This window comes from Spinacia oleracea, chromosome 5, assembly GCF_020520425.1.
Source record: "Spinacia oleracea cultivar Varoflay chromosome 5, BTI_SOV_V1, whole genome shotgun sequence".
In the NCBI taxonomy this organism is placed as follows: Eukaryota; Viridiplantae; Streptophyta; class Magnoliopsida; order Caryophyllales; family Amaranthaceae; genus Spinacia; species Spinacia oleracea.
The window spans coordinates 123,377,841-123,391,923 of record NC_079491.1 but is presented as its reverse complement, the minus strand read 5'-3'; the positions used below and the strand labels follow the sequence as shown (position 1 = coordinate 123,391,923).

General features: G+C 35.4%; 1 long non-coding RNA gene and 1 pseudogene across 1 annotated transcript; one reads left to right on the top strand and one right to left on the bottom strand.

Moving 5' to 3' along the window:
- Positions 1-1,558: 1,558 nt before the first annotated feature.
- On the bottom strand, positions 1,559-2,591 carry LOC110794995 (extensin-1-like; annotated as a pseudogene).
- A 1,812-nt stretch (positions 2,592-4,403) lies between these two features.
- Positions 4,404-7,840, top strand: LOC130460826 (uncharacterized). Its single transcript, XR_008920934.1, has 3 exons — positions 4,404-6,441; positions 7,256-7,315; positions 7,418-7,840. It is a non-coding gene; the product is annotated as an uncharacterized lncRNA (long non-coding RNA).
- Positions 7,841-14,083: the final 6,243 nt, after the last annotated feature.

Here is a 14,083-nt window from a genome sequence, read left to right as displayed (position 1 = left end):
TATTTAAAAAAATTAGATTTTTTGCAATGCTCTTTTAATTTAAAACGCTGCAAAATGCTCATTTAAATTTGTCCCGCGTTGACCAGATAGTTGTTGAAACGCCTACAACTAGCTTGAGTTGAAAATAACTTTTTTTCTAGTGTAAACAACCATACCCATAAACTACAACATAACAAAACACACATAACCAAAGGCGTTGGAAAACACAATTGCTTACAACTATAATCAACAATCGGAGAAGGAAAACGAAAAGAATGAACAACTCAGCTACACCCAATGGCCTATGCGGCCATAACAAACACAGTGGAACAACCAAAAAAATCTAACAAGAATATAATCATGGAGGTTACGAAAACAGAGGAAAGTAATTAGCCTCAAACTGAATCCCAAACCTAACCTTTACCGATAAGATGGTATTTTCTCGACGCTACGAGACGACGACGATTAGGAAAACCTTTAAAAGTAGTAGCCTTAACTCCCAAACACACAGAACACAACACAAAACCCAAGAATTCATCACGAACTTGAAACCCTACCCCCTAAAACTTAATATTTACCTGCACATTAAAAGCAGTGGCGCTTTACCTTTATTAACCATTAAAAGCGGCAACATTAAGGAAGTAGTCGGAATAGATGAAGTTGTAACTGTAGACCAATAACCTCCGAAAGCGAACGAACCAATACCTCCTTGATTTATTGAACGGGCGGCTAAAGAACAAAAACATAGATCCAATGATTTCTGATGAAAAGGGCAACGCACTAAGAGGAGGTGGAAGCTTCCGTCTGACAGCTTGACTTCTTGCTTTTCTCTTTCCGACATCCAAAAACTACTAACTAGTGGCTCCAAATTCGAAACCCTAGGTTCGAGATCTGGTTAAAAAGTTCCTCTAATGATACTCCCTCCGTATTTTTTTAAGAGATACACTTGCCTTTTCCGGCCGTATTTTTTTAAGAGATACACTTGCCATTTTTGGTAACTTATCAACCCCACCACCTAATTAAATAATATATCTACTACACTTTATGACCCACCATCCAATTAAAAAATAATTTTACAACTACACCCACCCCACCCCCACCTCCCTTGTTCAAAAAGACATGGTCCCCAATGTACTTATTTATTAAAATATCTACCCCAACCCCACTTCTTTTATTCTTCTTGAGACCCGTGCCCAACCAAGTGTATCTCTTAAAAAAATACGGAGGGAGTATTAGCTAAAAATAGAAGAAAACACGTATTGATGCTCGCCGGCAATTCGAGTTGAACGGCCAACTCATGCCACCAACAAGCAAGGTGGCTAGGGCTTGGTGTTTTTGTAGAGGGAAGGCAAATAGTTTTTAGACAGGGAGAAGCGGATCCTTTTATGTTTTAAGGTATACAATATGGCATGAAAATAAAAATATGTTATGAGATAGGTAATGTAAATTTATGAAGTAAAGGTCCTTGCTACAACGAGTACTGAAGTTTAAAGCGTAACATATTTCACCTCTATACATAAACTAATTATTTATGATATGCAATTATGTAACTTTAAATCTCTGAGTTTAATATCACCACTCATTACTGTACGAGAACTTCATATTTAAACTTTTTAAACCACGCAATTGCACGGATACAATACTAACTATCGAGTAAACAATAGACGATCAAAACAACGTAAACTATCTCACTGAATATAACAACTTGTACATTTATTTTAAAAGCAGTAAATTCTTACAGGTATAACTTGTACATTGCCGGAGCTTGATGAATAACATCATTTATTTTGTAAAATTAAAAAAACAACACAAGATATGAAAATTTTATCAAACCCAATTCTCTGCTATTAGGACTGTGTCAAAGAGATGCATAACATAATGATTTAGGTCAAGATATTCATTTGAGCTCCATTGGCCGGGGGTGAAATATAAATAAATCAATAAGCTGGAGATGTAGTGTATGAAGGAGACTCGTATGATGGTGGAGTGTAAACTGGTGATGGTGTGTATTCAGGAGAGTTGTACACGGGTGATGGGGTGTATTCAGGGGAGTTGTATACGGGTGATGGGGTGTATTCAGGGGAGTTGTATATGGGTGATGGGGTGTATTCAGGGGAGTTGTATACGGGTGATGGGGTGTATTCAGGGGAGTTGTATACGGGTGATGGGGTGTATTCAGGAGAGTTGTACACGGGTGATGGGGTGTATTCAGGAGTATTCAGGAGAGTTGTACACGGGTGATGGGGTGTATTCAGGAGAGTTGTACACGGGTGATGGGGTATATTCAGGAGAGTTGTACACGGGTGATGGGGTATATTCAGGAGAGTTGTATACGGGTGATGGGGTGTATTCAGGCGATGGTGGAGTGTATGTTGGAGACTCGTAAACTGGCGATGGTGGAGTGTATGTTGGAGACTCGTACACCGGTGGTGATGAGTACTCCGGAGAATAAGTTAGCGACTTATACACTGGAGTAGGGTAGTCACGAGCAGATGAAAACGCTACCAAGGTCATGAGCAGGAATGACATGAGTGAAGCTTTAGTAAGTGGCATTTTGTTAAGATATGAGATGATTTTCACTAAATCTTTTATTGCTTCATACTGCTTAATGAAGGATGAGTTATGAAACAATATGATTTAAAAGATTTATATAAGCCATTTCCTTTGATTAATTCCATGATACAATTCACCAAAAATAAATAAAGTTGAGTAAGTCTTCCATAAATTTTTAAACAGTTCCACTAGGTAATCTACCCATGTAAGCACGATTTGTTCAATTCAAAGACATGAATAGTTCTTTAGACTGTGAATGTAAACTTTTTACCAAATACATTTAGATTACCGGATATGCATTTTTTTTAGTCAAATTGTATAAACTTTGACTATAAATTTCCATTGACCTATAAAAAATAATGAAGTCGTATGGGTTCTCGTTAAATTTGTTTCAATTTATATTTATAATATCAACTTTTTTAAAAAAAACTTTATGTATATAGAATTAGTGATATATGTAAGTTAATTTATGTCTTGAAAATCATAAATGTCAAATGGAGCAATGCTAAAGGGCGGGAGGGAGTTACAATCACTAGAAGAATACACCACGCAGGATTTCTTTTTCCATCTCCCCCAGCCATAGCAAAGCTCCAAAGTCTAGAGCGCCGAAGAGCACAGAAAGATTCAACAAGAAAAGAGATAGAAAACGAAAAACAAATTATCTTTCCTGAAGCAGAAACCGCCAATGAAACGAATGGAGTGAGGTCGAAGCAGATTCTTAGTGAATTAGCAAAGATCTGAAGAAAACTCGCAAGGAAACCGTCGGAATCCTTTGAAAACTTTGAGAGATTTGAGTGAATAAAGTTGGAAACAGAGAAATGGGTCCAGTATTTATAGGCCACGATCTAAAAACCGCCCAACTTCCACTTTATTCCAACCCACTCGATCAAAGGCACTTCCGAAGACCTTTTCGGCACTTGTTCCACAAAGACATAGATTTAAATGCTCCTTTTTGGAAAAAAAAAGGGAACTTTTGGACTTCTGACACTTGGAAACCCACCCATTTAATTCTAAATGGACCGGGTCTGGGGGGCATGCATGTTGTTTGGGCTCCCAATTGGACTTGTCCAATTGGGCCACTAAATTCAAAGCCCAATGGCTCAATACATCAACATCAAACCCATTTCTATTCAATATGGCTGGTCAACCACCAACAAAGGCCCAAGGCCCAATCACAATAAATGACCTATGGGCATTTATTGCACAAACATTATAAATATGCCGCCAAGGCTCACACCTCAAGGTACGTCCAATTTATTGTCTTAATACTACTCTCTAGAGAACTCTCTCTAGAATCCGAGCATCGTTCTTACTTAGGCATCGGAGGGGCTTTCCTCGGAAACACCCCCAAGGCTAGTGACTTTGTAATTGTGCAGGTAAATTCGAACACAACTCATTCAAACAAGCAAGATCTTCAACACAAACAGAAAGGGCCTTCATACGAAACCCATCGTTTCAACACCAGAACAATTTGTATCAATTTATATTTATAATATCAATATTTTTTAAAAAAAAAAAACTTTATGTATATAGAATTAGTGATATCTGTAAGTTAATTTATGTCTTGAAAATCATAAACGTCAAATGGAGCAATGCTAAAGGGCCGGAGGGAGTTACAATTACCGAATACCCTTATGTCGCAAACCTACCATCGTCAAATGCAAAAGCCCTCTTTTAATAAGAATTATCTAGTAGTACTACTTGGATTTGATGATAGGAACAGAAACTCTCTGAAGTTATGAACTAGTCAAATGATCTCCCTTCATATTGTCATGATAACTAATACTAGGAAATTGTTATTTTTGGATGAAAACACAGTGAAGTCGCTTGTTTATTGCTTGTTTAATAGTCGAGTTTTTCTATTGGAAAAAGATATCGGAGTAGTACAAATCAACGCGTAATATTGCATTTTATTTATGTACAAATAAACGGTGAATGAGGGGCTCTCCCTTCTCTCTAGAAACCCTAGCCCCAAAATGAAAGCAGTCACCCTAGCCCAAAATGAAAGCAGCCACCGCCCCTAAAGAAAGCTCCTAGATCTAGACTCCATTTCAGCCCTCTCTTCTTTGCCTTTAAAGAAAGAACTCCCAAAATAGATTCACAATCTGTGGTTTTAATCTCATATTTTGGGATATGAATTGTAGATCTGTAATCTCAAGTCATACTTTTGTTGAGAACCTCTGATTCACGGTCATTTTGTCATGGGTCAAAGGAATTGACAGAATTTTAAGTCCTCAGTCGGACGTTTCCGCTTCTCCGTCCTTAGCCGGACATAGAACTTTTGTTCACACCCAACCAAATTTTCTAGTCTCCTCTTCATCTCTTAATTTGGTGTAAATTAGTCATTATACCAAGTTATCTAAATTAGTTCAGATCTGCTGCTTTTTGAATTTTTTCATGAAGGATTTACCGCGCTCGGCTTCGACTCTTTCGTACCAGCCGAAAGATGAGTTCTTGGTGTGGAAATTTGCAGGTGGTGGTTTCATTGTAAACTGAGTTATCAAGAATTGAGTTGTTTTTAGGCTCGGTGAATATTGAGTTCATTACATTTCTTGTATATATATTTCAAGTTAGTTTCTTTATTTTTCCTAGTGTATTTCTTTGGTTTGCTGTGCAGTTGGTTTATAGTTTAGATTTAGCATTCTTTTTTCTTTAGTGTAAATATAGTGTCGGGCTTTGGGTTTGTATTCTTCCGGAGGATGGAGCGTCATCATATACCGTTCGGCTAGTCGTCTATCTTTGAAGTCTATTCACCAAGTTTACTTGGAACTGGGGCTGGGATAGTCTGAGGTTAGAACGTAGTTTCATTGTATGTTCTGTTCTACAAGAAGTTTGTTATAACTCGGAGTCCGCCTGGGTTTTCTTTCTTTATCCAAAAAAAAATAAAAAAATAAATAAACGATGAATTATTGTATAAAAGACTATACACCCAAAAGAAAGAAATGGTATTTATTGTACAAAAGACTCTACACTCAAAAGAAATTTACGGAGTACCAATTGCCTGTTAGTTCAGTGGTGATTGAGGCTGAACTTGGTAGGACGGACCGCGTGTTCGATCCCCCGCAACAACAATTGGGAGGGGACTGAAATCTATGCACCCATAACTTATCCCGAATCCATATTAATCCTAGGGGTGAATTAGGTGGTAAAAAAAAAAACAAAATAAATAACGCTTCAATGAACTTGCCAATTCCTAGACATATTGGTCAAAACCAAATTGGCATTTAGTTGTGGATTTGTGGTTAAAGATGGTTGTGAGACCTCACAAGACGTGATTCGTGTCAAGCTCGTGCGCCATGTGTTTGAATGGGTTAGATCCACGTCAAGTTTACTTGTTTGTGTCGGGTTGTGTTGGGCGAAAATTTCAAAAGAGTGGCTTTTACCCATGCCTTCGTGATTGACCTTCGTACCTATGCCTAATTACACTGTATTTAACGTGTTTTATATTGTATCAGGGTCTTTTCAAAAAAAAATGTGGACCGAGCCTAACCCATGGCTCAGGACTTTGTGATTGTATTTGCGTCATGCCATACACTAGAGGAAAAATCGGCATGTGCTTGTCTTCAAGTGCGACTCATTTAATAAATTGGCAGCACTTGAGATCACAAAAAAGAAAGGAAAAAGAAACATTTTTCACAAGTGCGGGCTCATTTTAGAAAATTGGCAACACTTGAGTTCAATTGCGAGTTTTGAGCTCAAGTGCGGGCTCATTATCTTTTTTTAATTTTCATTTCCCCGCTCCTCTCCTTCCCCTTCTCTACTTCTTTTCTAGTTCTTCTCTAACAAGTCGTCGCTGCTCTTCCTCTTCATGCCGCGTCGCCGCTGCTCTTCCTCTCCTCTCCTTCTGCATCGCTCCTCCTTTCCCCATCACCGCTGAGCTCCACCTTCTTCTAGATGGAACTAATGCAGGTCTGTTCTTTGGATTTTTATTTTCGATTATTTTTGGCGATTCGTGTTTATGATATGTTGCTTTGCATTGAAAAAGTTCGATTTTAGTGCTTTTTTGTGTAATTATTGTTAATTTCTCTTAGTTTTAGAATTTTTTAGGACTTTTTTTGTTTTTTTGGCCAGTGTAATCTATCCATTTTCCTTAGATTTCTCCCCTTTTTAGTCATCCCCCTCCTTCCTACAATTCTCAATTGATAATTTTGGTGGTTTTTGCTGTATAAGTTCTTGATTATTGGGGGTTCAGATGAACTTCTTTGCTAATTTTTTTATTTTTCGGTAGATTAAAAACCCTAATTGTTTACTTATAACCTATATATATTGTTGGATCTACTGGTTCTATTGGTACTCTAGTAAACATATATAATAATGTAAATGGACCTGGTTGTAACATTTTAATATCTAAAATTTCATTTACGTGTCAACTTTATGATAAAATACAGTTTATCTGCATAATGCTGACCATAGGATGTCCCTTATTTGTGTTAGGATGTACCTCGTGTTTGTAGCGAAGAAACGACTATATAACTATATTCGTATCTAATTGTAACCCAACATTGTTGTTTGAATATATATCTCGTTTTGTAAGTTTGGGTGCACCCTGGTTGCCAAAGTTATAGTGATATTGTTTAAGCCATATCCTGCTATTAGTTCTTAGGTACTTATCTTAGTCTCTATCTTGCTTTATAAGATATCTGGCTATAGCATATTGCAGTGGCAAATGAACGTAACTACCAGACCTTGCTTTTTTTGTCTTATCATATTGTTGTTTGTGCAGGTTTATTGCTGGAAAGGTATTCGATTATCAGCTCTACATGACTTGGAAGACTTTTCTACGGTATGATTTGTTACCGTTTTATATTTTGATTATTCAAAGTTTGGGAATCACTTTGTTAAATCCAAAAATAAACTACTGTTTATTTCATACTTTCATTTACAGTAAATGAATTTGATATTGAAGGGGTTATGCCACTAGAATTACTCCTGTTACTGAAGTAAGGTCCAAGTATCAAGCAAAGCCAATTGACAAGTGTAAACGTGCGATAAAGGATGAAAGTAAGGGTTATGTACCTTCATCCGAATATAATCAGGTATTATGATATACGTTATTTAGAATATGCTTTTAAGCTCATTATACTCCATCTTGCAATGGGAAATACTTCATGCGAAAATTTCAAATGCGTGGCGGTGGATTTGGAACGCTTCTTTTGAATATGTATACATCCAACCTTTTGATTACCTTTACTAAGGTACGTAGTCTTTAGGATTACATGTCTACTTTTGGACTTGGAAAAAAAAACGTGTGTAATTAAATGTAAGGTTACTTTTTGTTGTATATAACTATATACGAATAATGGAATAAATGTAAATATTCTAACTATATACGAATAATGGAATAAATATAAATATTCTAACTATATTATGCTTGTATACCTTTTTTTTTTTAAGTATATATGATAACTACAACATCTTACGTTACGTGTTACGTGTAACGAACGTGTCTTTAGCCAGTATTATCATAATTCCTCAATTAATTTATACTGAGCTTAAAAGCATATAAATCATAAACATGGGAAAGACATGGGACAAGTTTCAAATGGCTGCCAGGGTTTTAGAAACATTAAAATAAGTCTAATAAACATATAAAGGGTTTGAAATACTTATTTAGATTCATTAGTTGAAAGTTAAAACCGAAATAAGGCATTTTTAGTTAAAATATGAACTATATTGAACTAACGAGCCTTAAATGTGCATACCTTGACCAAAGTGGGTGATGATGAGTCTTTAAAATATAAAGCTTGTATTGATCATGTGAAGAGTTTAAAAATACTCATTTAGGTTTATTAGTTGAAAGTTGCGACCGAAATTAGTCATTTTAGTCAAAATGTGACCTATAACGATCAAACGAGCCTTAAATGTGTATACCTTGATCAAAGTAGGTTATAATGAGTCTTTGAAACATAAATCTAAGTATATTAAACCTGTAAAGGGTTAAAAATACTCATTTAAGTTCATTAGTTGAAAGTTGGAACCCAAATATGTCATTTTAGTCAAAATGTTACCTAAAATGATCAAACGAGCCTTAAATGTGTATAACTTGACCAAAGTGGGTGATAATGAGTATTTAAAACATTAATCTAAGTGTATTAAACATGTTAGGGGTGTAAAAGACTCATTTAGGTTCATTAGTTGAAAGTTGGGACAAAAATAAGTCATTTTAGTAAAAATGTGACCTATAAGGATAAAACGAGCCTTATATGTGCATAACTTTACCAAAGTAGGTGAGAATGAGTCTTTGGAACATAAAAATAAGTATATCAAATATGTAAAGGGTTTAAAATACTTATTTAGGTTCATTAGTTGAAAGTCGGGACCGAAATAAGCCATTTTAGTCAAAATGTGACCTATAATGATCAAACGAGTCTTATATGTGAATATCTTGACCAAATTGGGTGATAATGAGTCTTTAAAACATAAATTTAAAAGTTTATTAAACGTGTAAACGGTTTAAAATAATTAATTGAGTTCATTAGTTAAAAGATGGGAGCGAAATAAGCGATTTTAGTCAAAATATGACCTATAGCCACCAAACGAGTCTTATATGTGCATAACTTGACCAAAGTAGGTGATAATGGGTCTTTGAAACATAAATATAAGTATATTAAACATGTAAAGGATTTTAAATACTAATTTAGGTTCATTAGTTGTAAGTTGGGACCGAAAAAAGTAATTTTAGTCACAATGTAACCCTATGATGATCAAACGAGTCTTATATGAGAATAACTAGACTAAAGTAGGTGAGAATGACTCTTTGAAACATAAAACTAAGTATACTAAACATCTAAATTTTTTAAAATACTTATTTAGGTTCATTGGTTGAAAGTTGGAAACGAAGTAAGCCATTTTAGTCAAAATGTAGTCTATAATGATCAAACGATGTTTAATTTGCATAACTTGACCAAAGTAGGTATTAGTGAGTATTTAAAACATAAAACTAAGTATATTAAACATGTAAAAGATTTAAAATACTTATTTAAGTTCATTAGTCGAAAGTTATGAGGGAAATAAACCATTTTTATTATTATAAGGTTTATTATTACATTGTTATGAACGAATTAAGTCTTAATTATTGTTTGATTCAATATTTATAATATAAGTAAAGTATATATGTTTTTTGACGGTCGGTCTTTTTAAGGTATTCAACAATCCGAGGGAGCAGCCTTTCACAACTAAGGAGATTAATGAAGTTCGAGAAAAGTTGGCAAACTTTACTACCAATGATAGTCTTTGATATTTTCTTGTAGCAAATCTTAGATTATGATGCTAGTTTTCATATGATTGTAATGTAATCGAATTTTTTATTTATAATTATATACTATATAATTTAATTATCTAAATAATGAATACTTTTTTATGTGGTGTATGGAGGTTAACTAGTGGTGTGGTCCAATTTTATAATATACATAGTATGTAGCAGGAAAATCGGTTATATAACAAATATAGATCAAGTGCGGCTCTTTTTTATGTTTGTGCTGCCCATTTATATGTCAAGTGCGGGCTCTTTCAAAATTGGCAGCACCAAATTTGTCAAGTGAGGGCTCATTCTCAAAATTGGAAGCACCAAATTTGTCAAGTGCAGACTCATATTCTAAAATTGGCAGCACCAAATTTGCCAAGTGCGCGCTCATTTTCCAAATTGGCAGCACTTGAAACAACAAGTGCTGCCAATATTTTGGCAGCACTTGAGAAACATCAAGTGCGGGCACGCCATGTAAAAGCCCGCACTTGGCCCCTTTAAATGAGCTCACACTTGAGCTTTTTTTACTAGTGTAATGATATTAAAAAGTGTTACATAAGAGGATTTATAGTAACACTTTTAAAAGTGTTACCATACGTTACCCAAAGTTTTACAGAAGACTTTAGGGAGCATTGGCGGATGTATTACCCACCAAAGTGTTATCTATTGTCTATAATAACACTTTTACCACTTTATGTAACACTTTTAAGATGTTACGTAAACTCAATTATGTACTAGTGAAAATTTCAGGAATCGGAACCGGAACTTGTTGCAACAGGTTCCTGAAAATGGGAACCGGAACCGGAACCTGTTGCAACAGGTTCCTAAAAATGAGAACCGGAACCGAAACCGAAACTTGTTCCAACAGGTTCTGATATAGGGTACCCTGTCACTTTAAAAATTTAAATAAATTATTGCTAATCTGTTGAGAAAAAAAAAATCTATTTTATAGTTTGGGATTTGATTGTTTTATAGCTTTGGCTTAAATTGTAATTTCATATTTACATTTTCCAAAAGTAGCTTGGATTGTTTTATATTTTAGGCATATGAAGCATTTTTTATAAGGCCCAAACCCTTATTTTGGGAAATTCATATTAGAATTGGTGTGTACATGGTACCCAACAGGGTACCCGTTCCGAAAAATTGATAACTGGAACTGGAACCCGTTTCAACAGGTTCCTAATTTTGTTACCCGGAATCGGAACCTGCACAACAGGTTCAGATTCCGGTCAGGGGGGACCTATAAATTTATAAATGGGGGTCCAAAAAAAATTTATGATTTGCTTTCTAATTTTTTAGATTTGCTCTTTATAGAGGGTTAAAGTTGAAAGGTAAGTACTCGAAATATTAAAAACGCCATAATAAAATATGTGGAGGATTTATGAACTTTAATTTTGGATTTTCATAGCAATAAAACTCAACACCCATTCCGAATGGCAAACAATAACTTGGCGCGATTTCAATTTAAAATGAAAAAAACAAGCTTTTCATACTTAAAATGAGATTTACTTTATTACAATAATTACCACTAGAAGTATATCTTAAGAAAAATACAAAATATTTTTGAAGAAAAAATAACATTACTATTTTCTTTTTTATTAAAAAAGCAAAATCATGAACCATTCTAGAAAAAAAAAGCAATGAAGAAAAAAAAATAAACATAAAGAATTTAGATGATCAACGAAGGAGACAAAGTAAAAGACAAAAAATAAATGAAAAAAAAAATCATAATAAACTTCACTTAAAAGGATTCAAACCCTGGTCATAAATGTAAGTTAATTAACTTCACGGGCAACATAGTATTCGAGCAACCATTATGCTTCAAGTACATTTCATTGTCATAAATGTAAGTTAATTATACATAACTTAACTATTTCAACTGTAATTAATTACCCCCATATCAACTTTACAGTTTTTTTCCAAAAATAATGGGGGTCCCTTTGAACCCCTCTAGAGGTACGTAGGTCCGCCACTGATTCCGGTACCGTAGATTCCTAACAGGTCCCGATTCCGATTCAGGGTACCCTAACTTTTTGCTCACCCCTAGTGATTACTGGTGGGTCGACTATGGTGACCTGGTAAACTAGGGAAGGAAGATCAAAGGAAGGTAAAAATGGATTTTAAAAAATATATAGTATGTGATAATCTGTTTTGAAGGTAACCTGTAAAGCTGGAATGTTATGAGAAGAGTCCTATGATAATTAGGATTATTCTAGATTAAACAATAGTTCGGATTAAAAATGAAAGACCCCGAATAATTGAGATTTTACTGTTAAAATTTCCTAAAATTTTAAGTTTGCTTGCCACCATACTTTGGGCTTGGTCAGCCTCTTTGTTCCATTTTGGTAAATTTCAAAAAGTCCCATCAAATACAAGACAAAATCCCCAACCCTTCTTCTCCATAAACTTTGTGTAGATTTAATTATTAGTTTTTTCTTTGACAGCTAATACAAACAGAAACAAAGAAATTAAAGCCCATTAGTTCTAGCCATACAAGCCATATTATGAGCTCTAGTTACCCTACCTCTATCACATTTTGCAATAGTTACATTATTCAAAGTATTAGCTACACTAACTATATCACTACAAATAGAAGCCACTTCAAAGAGACATCAGTTAGTAGCTTGTCTGAATGCAATAATCAGGTTAATACAATCAGTGAGAACAAGCACATCCATGAAACCACTCCTCTTTGCTTCATTAAGACCTTGTATCATTGCCAGAGCTTCTGTAACCTGGGCGCTACAACTAAAAACTCATGATGATCCTTCCGCCATAATCCTTCCATTGGATTCAATGCACCAACCAATTGCAGCATCTATGGTTTGTTTTTTCTTGTTCTTTTTCCATGCTCCATCTACTGTTGATGCACTCCATAACCTGCTCTGTAGTTCTGCCTTTAGCTAGATTGTTGGTGCGTTCTTTCCGTATTCTCCTTTGCCGCTCCTCAATGGCCTTGCACGCCATTAATCTGAAAGAAATTATACTCTGCATAATGTTATTTGGGTGAGGGTGACTCCCTCTGAAAACTATATCATTCCTATGAACCCACAAAGCCCACATAATAATTGAAAATTCCATTGCCCTACTACTATCTAGTGCATCCTCCTTCCACATGTAACTCAGCCAGTTTAACACCCATTGTCTGCAACTTATATTCTCTGTATGACATTTCTGATCCCCAAATTACTTTCCTTCCAAACATGTTGGGCAACATAGCAGTCTCTGAATATATGCTCTTCAGTTTCTTCCTTCTCATTACAAATAGGGAAAATTGGGATTGACTTGAGTTCCTCTTTGCTTCATCCTTTTCCTCAGAGGAAGGGCTTTATTCATAACCTTCCAAATGAACATCTTCCATTTTGGAAGTAAAGGAGAATGTCATAATTTCTTCCAAAACTTCTCCTCTCTAGTTTCATTATTCCTTGTCCTTTGTGCCCCCACTAACGCTGCATAAACGGCTTTAACAATCAGTCTTGTGGATGAACTACCAGTCCAGTGGTATTGATATTTTTTTGTCTCCCTCGGCTATATGAGTACTAAGAATCTCATAAGCTGAATCTCGTTTGAACAGATTCCAAATCAGATTTGCATTCCATGATCTTTCCCCTTGTTTAAATAGGTTCTTTACTGAGCTCTGCTGAATTTGAGGGATAATATTTTTCTTATACCGAATTGTTTCTGATCGTAGCCCCCTTTCTCTTTGTATAATAGTATCCCCACTATACAACACTTTACTAAAACCGCCTCTTACTTGGGCTACACTTTTACATATTCCTCTATAGGCCCATGTGGCTTTATAGTGAATATTTCTTGTTAAACCTGCTTCCAATGGAGTGTTCTTATAAGCTGACTTGTATACACGAGAAGCAGCAAGTTAGGGTTATGATATAGACGCATAGCTTGTTTAACCAAAAGAGCCTTGTTATAAGCTTCGATGTTACGCAATCCAATCCCACTCAGACCCTTAGGTAACTCCAATTGGGAACGTTTAACCCAACACATGCCCCTGGTTTCATTGTTTGTTCTCCATCAATACCACATTAGAAGGGAGTTAATCTTTTTCGTAGTTGACCTCGGTAGTAAGAAGATCGATAAAACATTCGAACACAGAGCTGCTAAGATGCCATTAACTAGGAGTAGCCTTCCTGCAGGTGACAAAGCTAGGTGTTTCCAAGAGTTGATTTTCTTTTGAACATTCTCTATCATGTGGAAATAGGCTTGTGAAGAGAGGCCATCAATTTCTACATTGCATCCCAAATACGTCCCCAATGTGTCCGTGCAAGGAGTACCAATGATAGCCTTCAT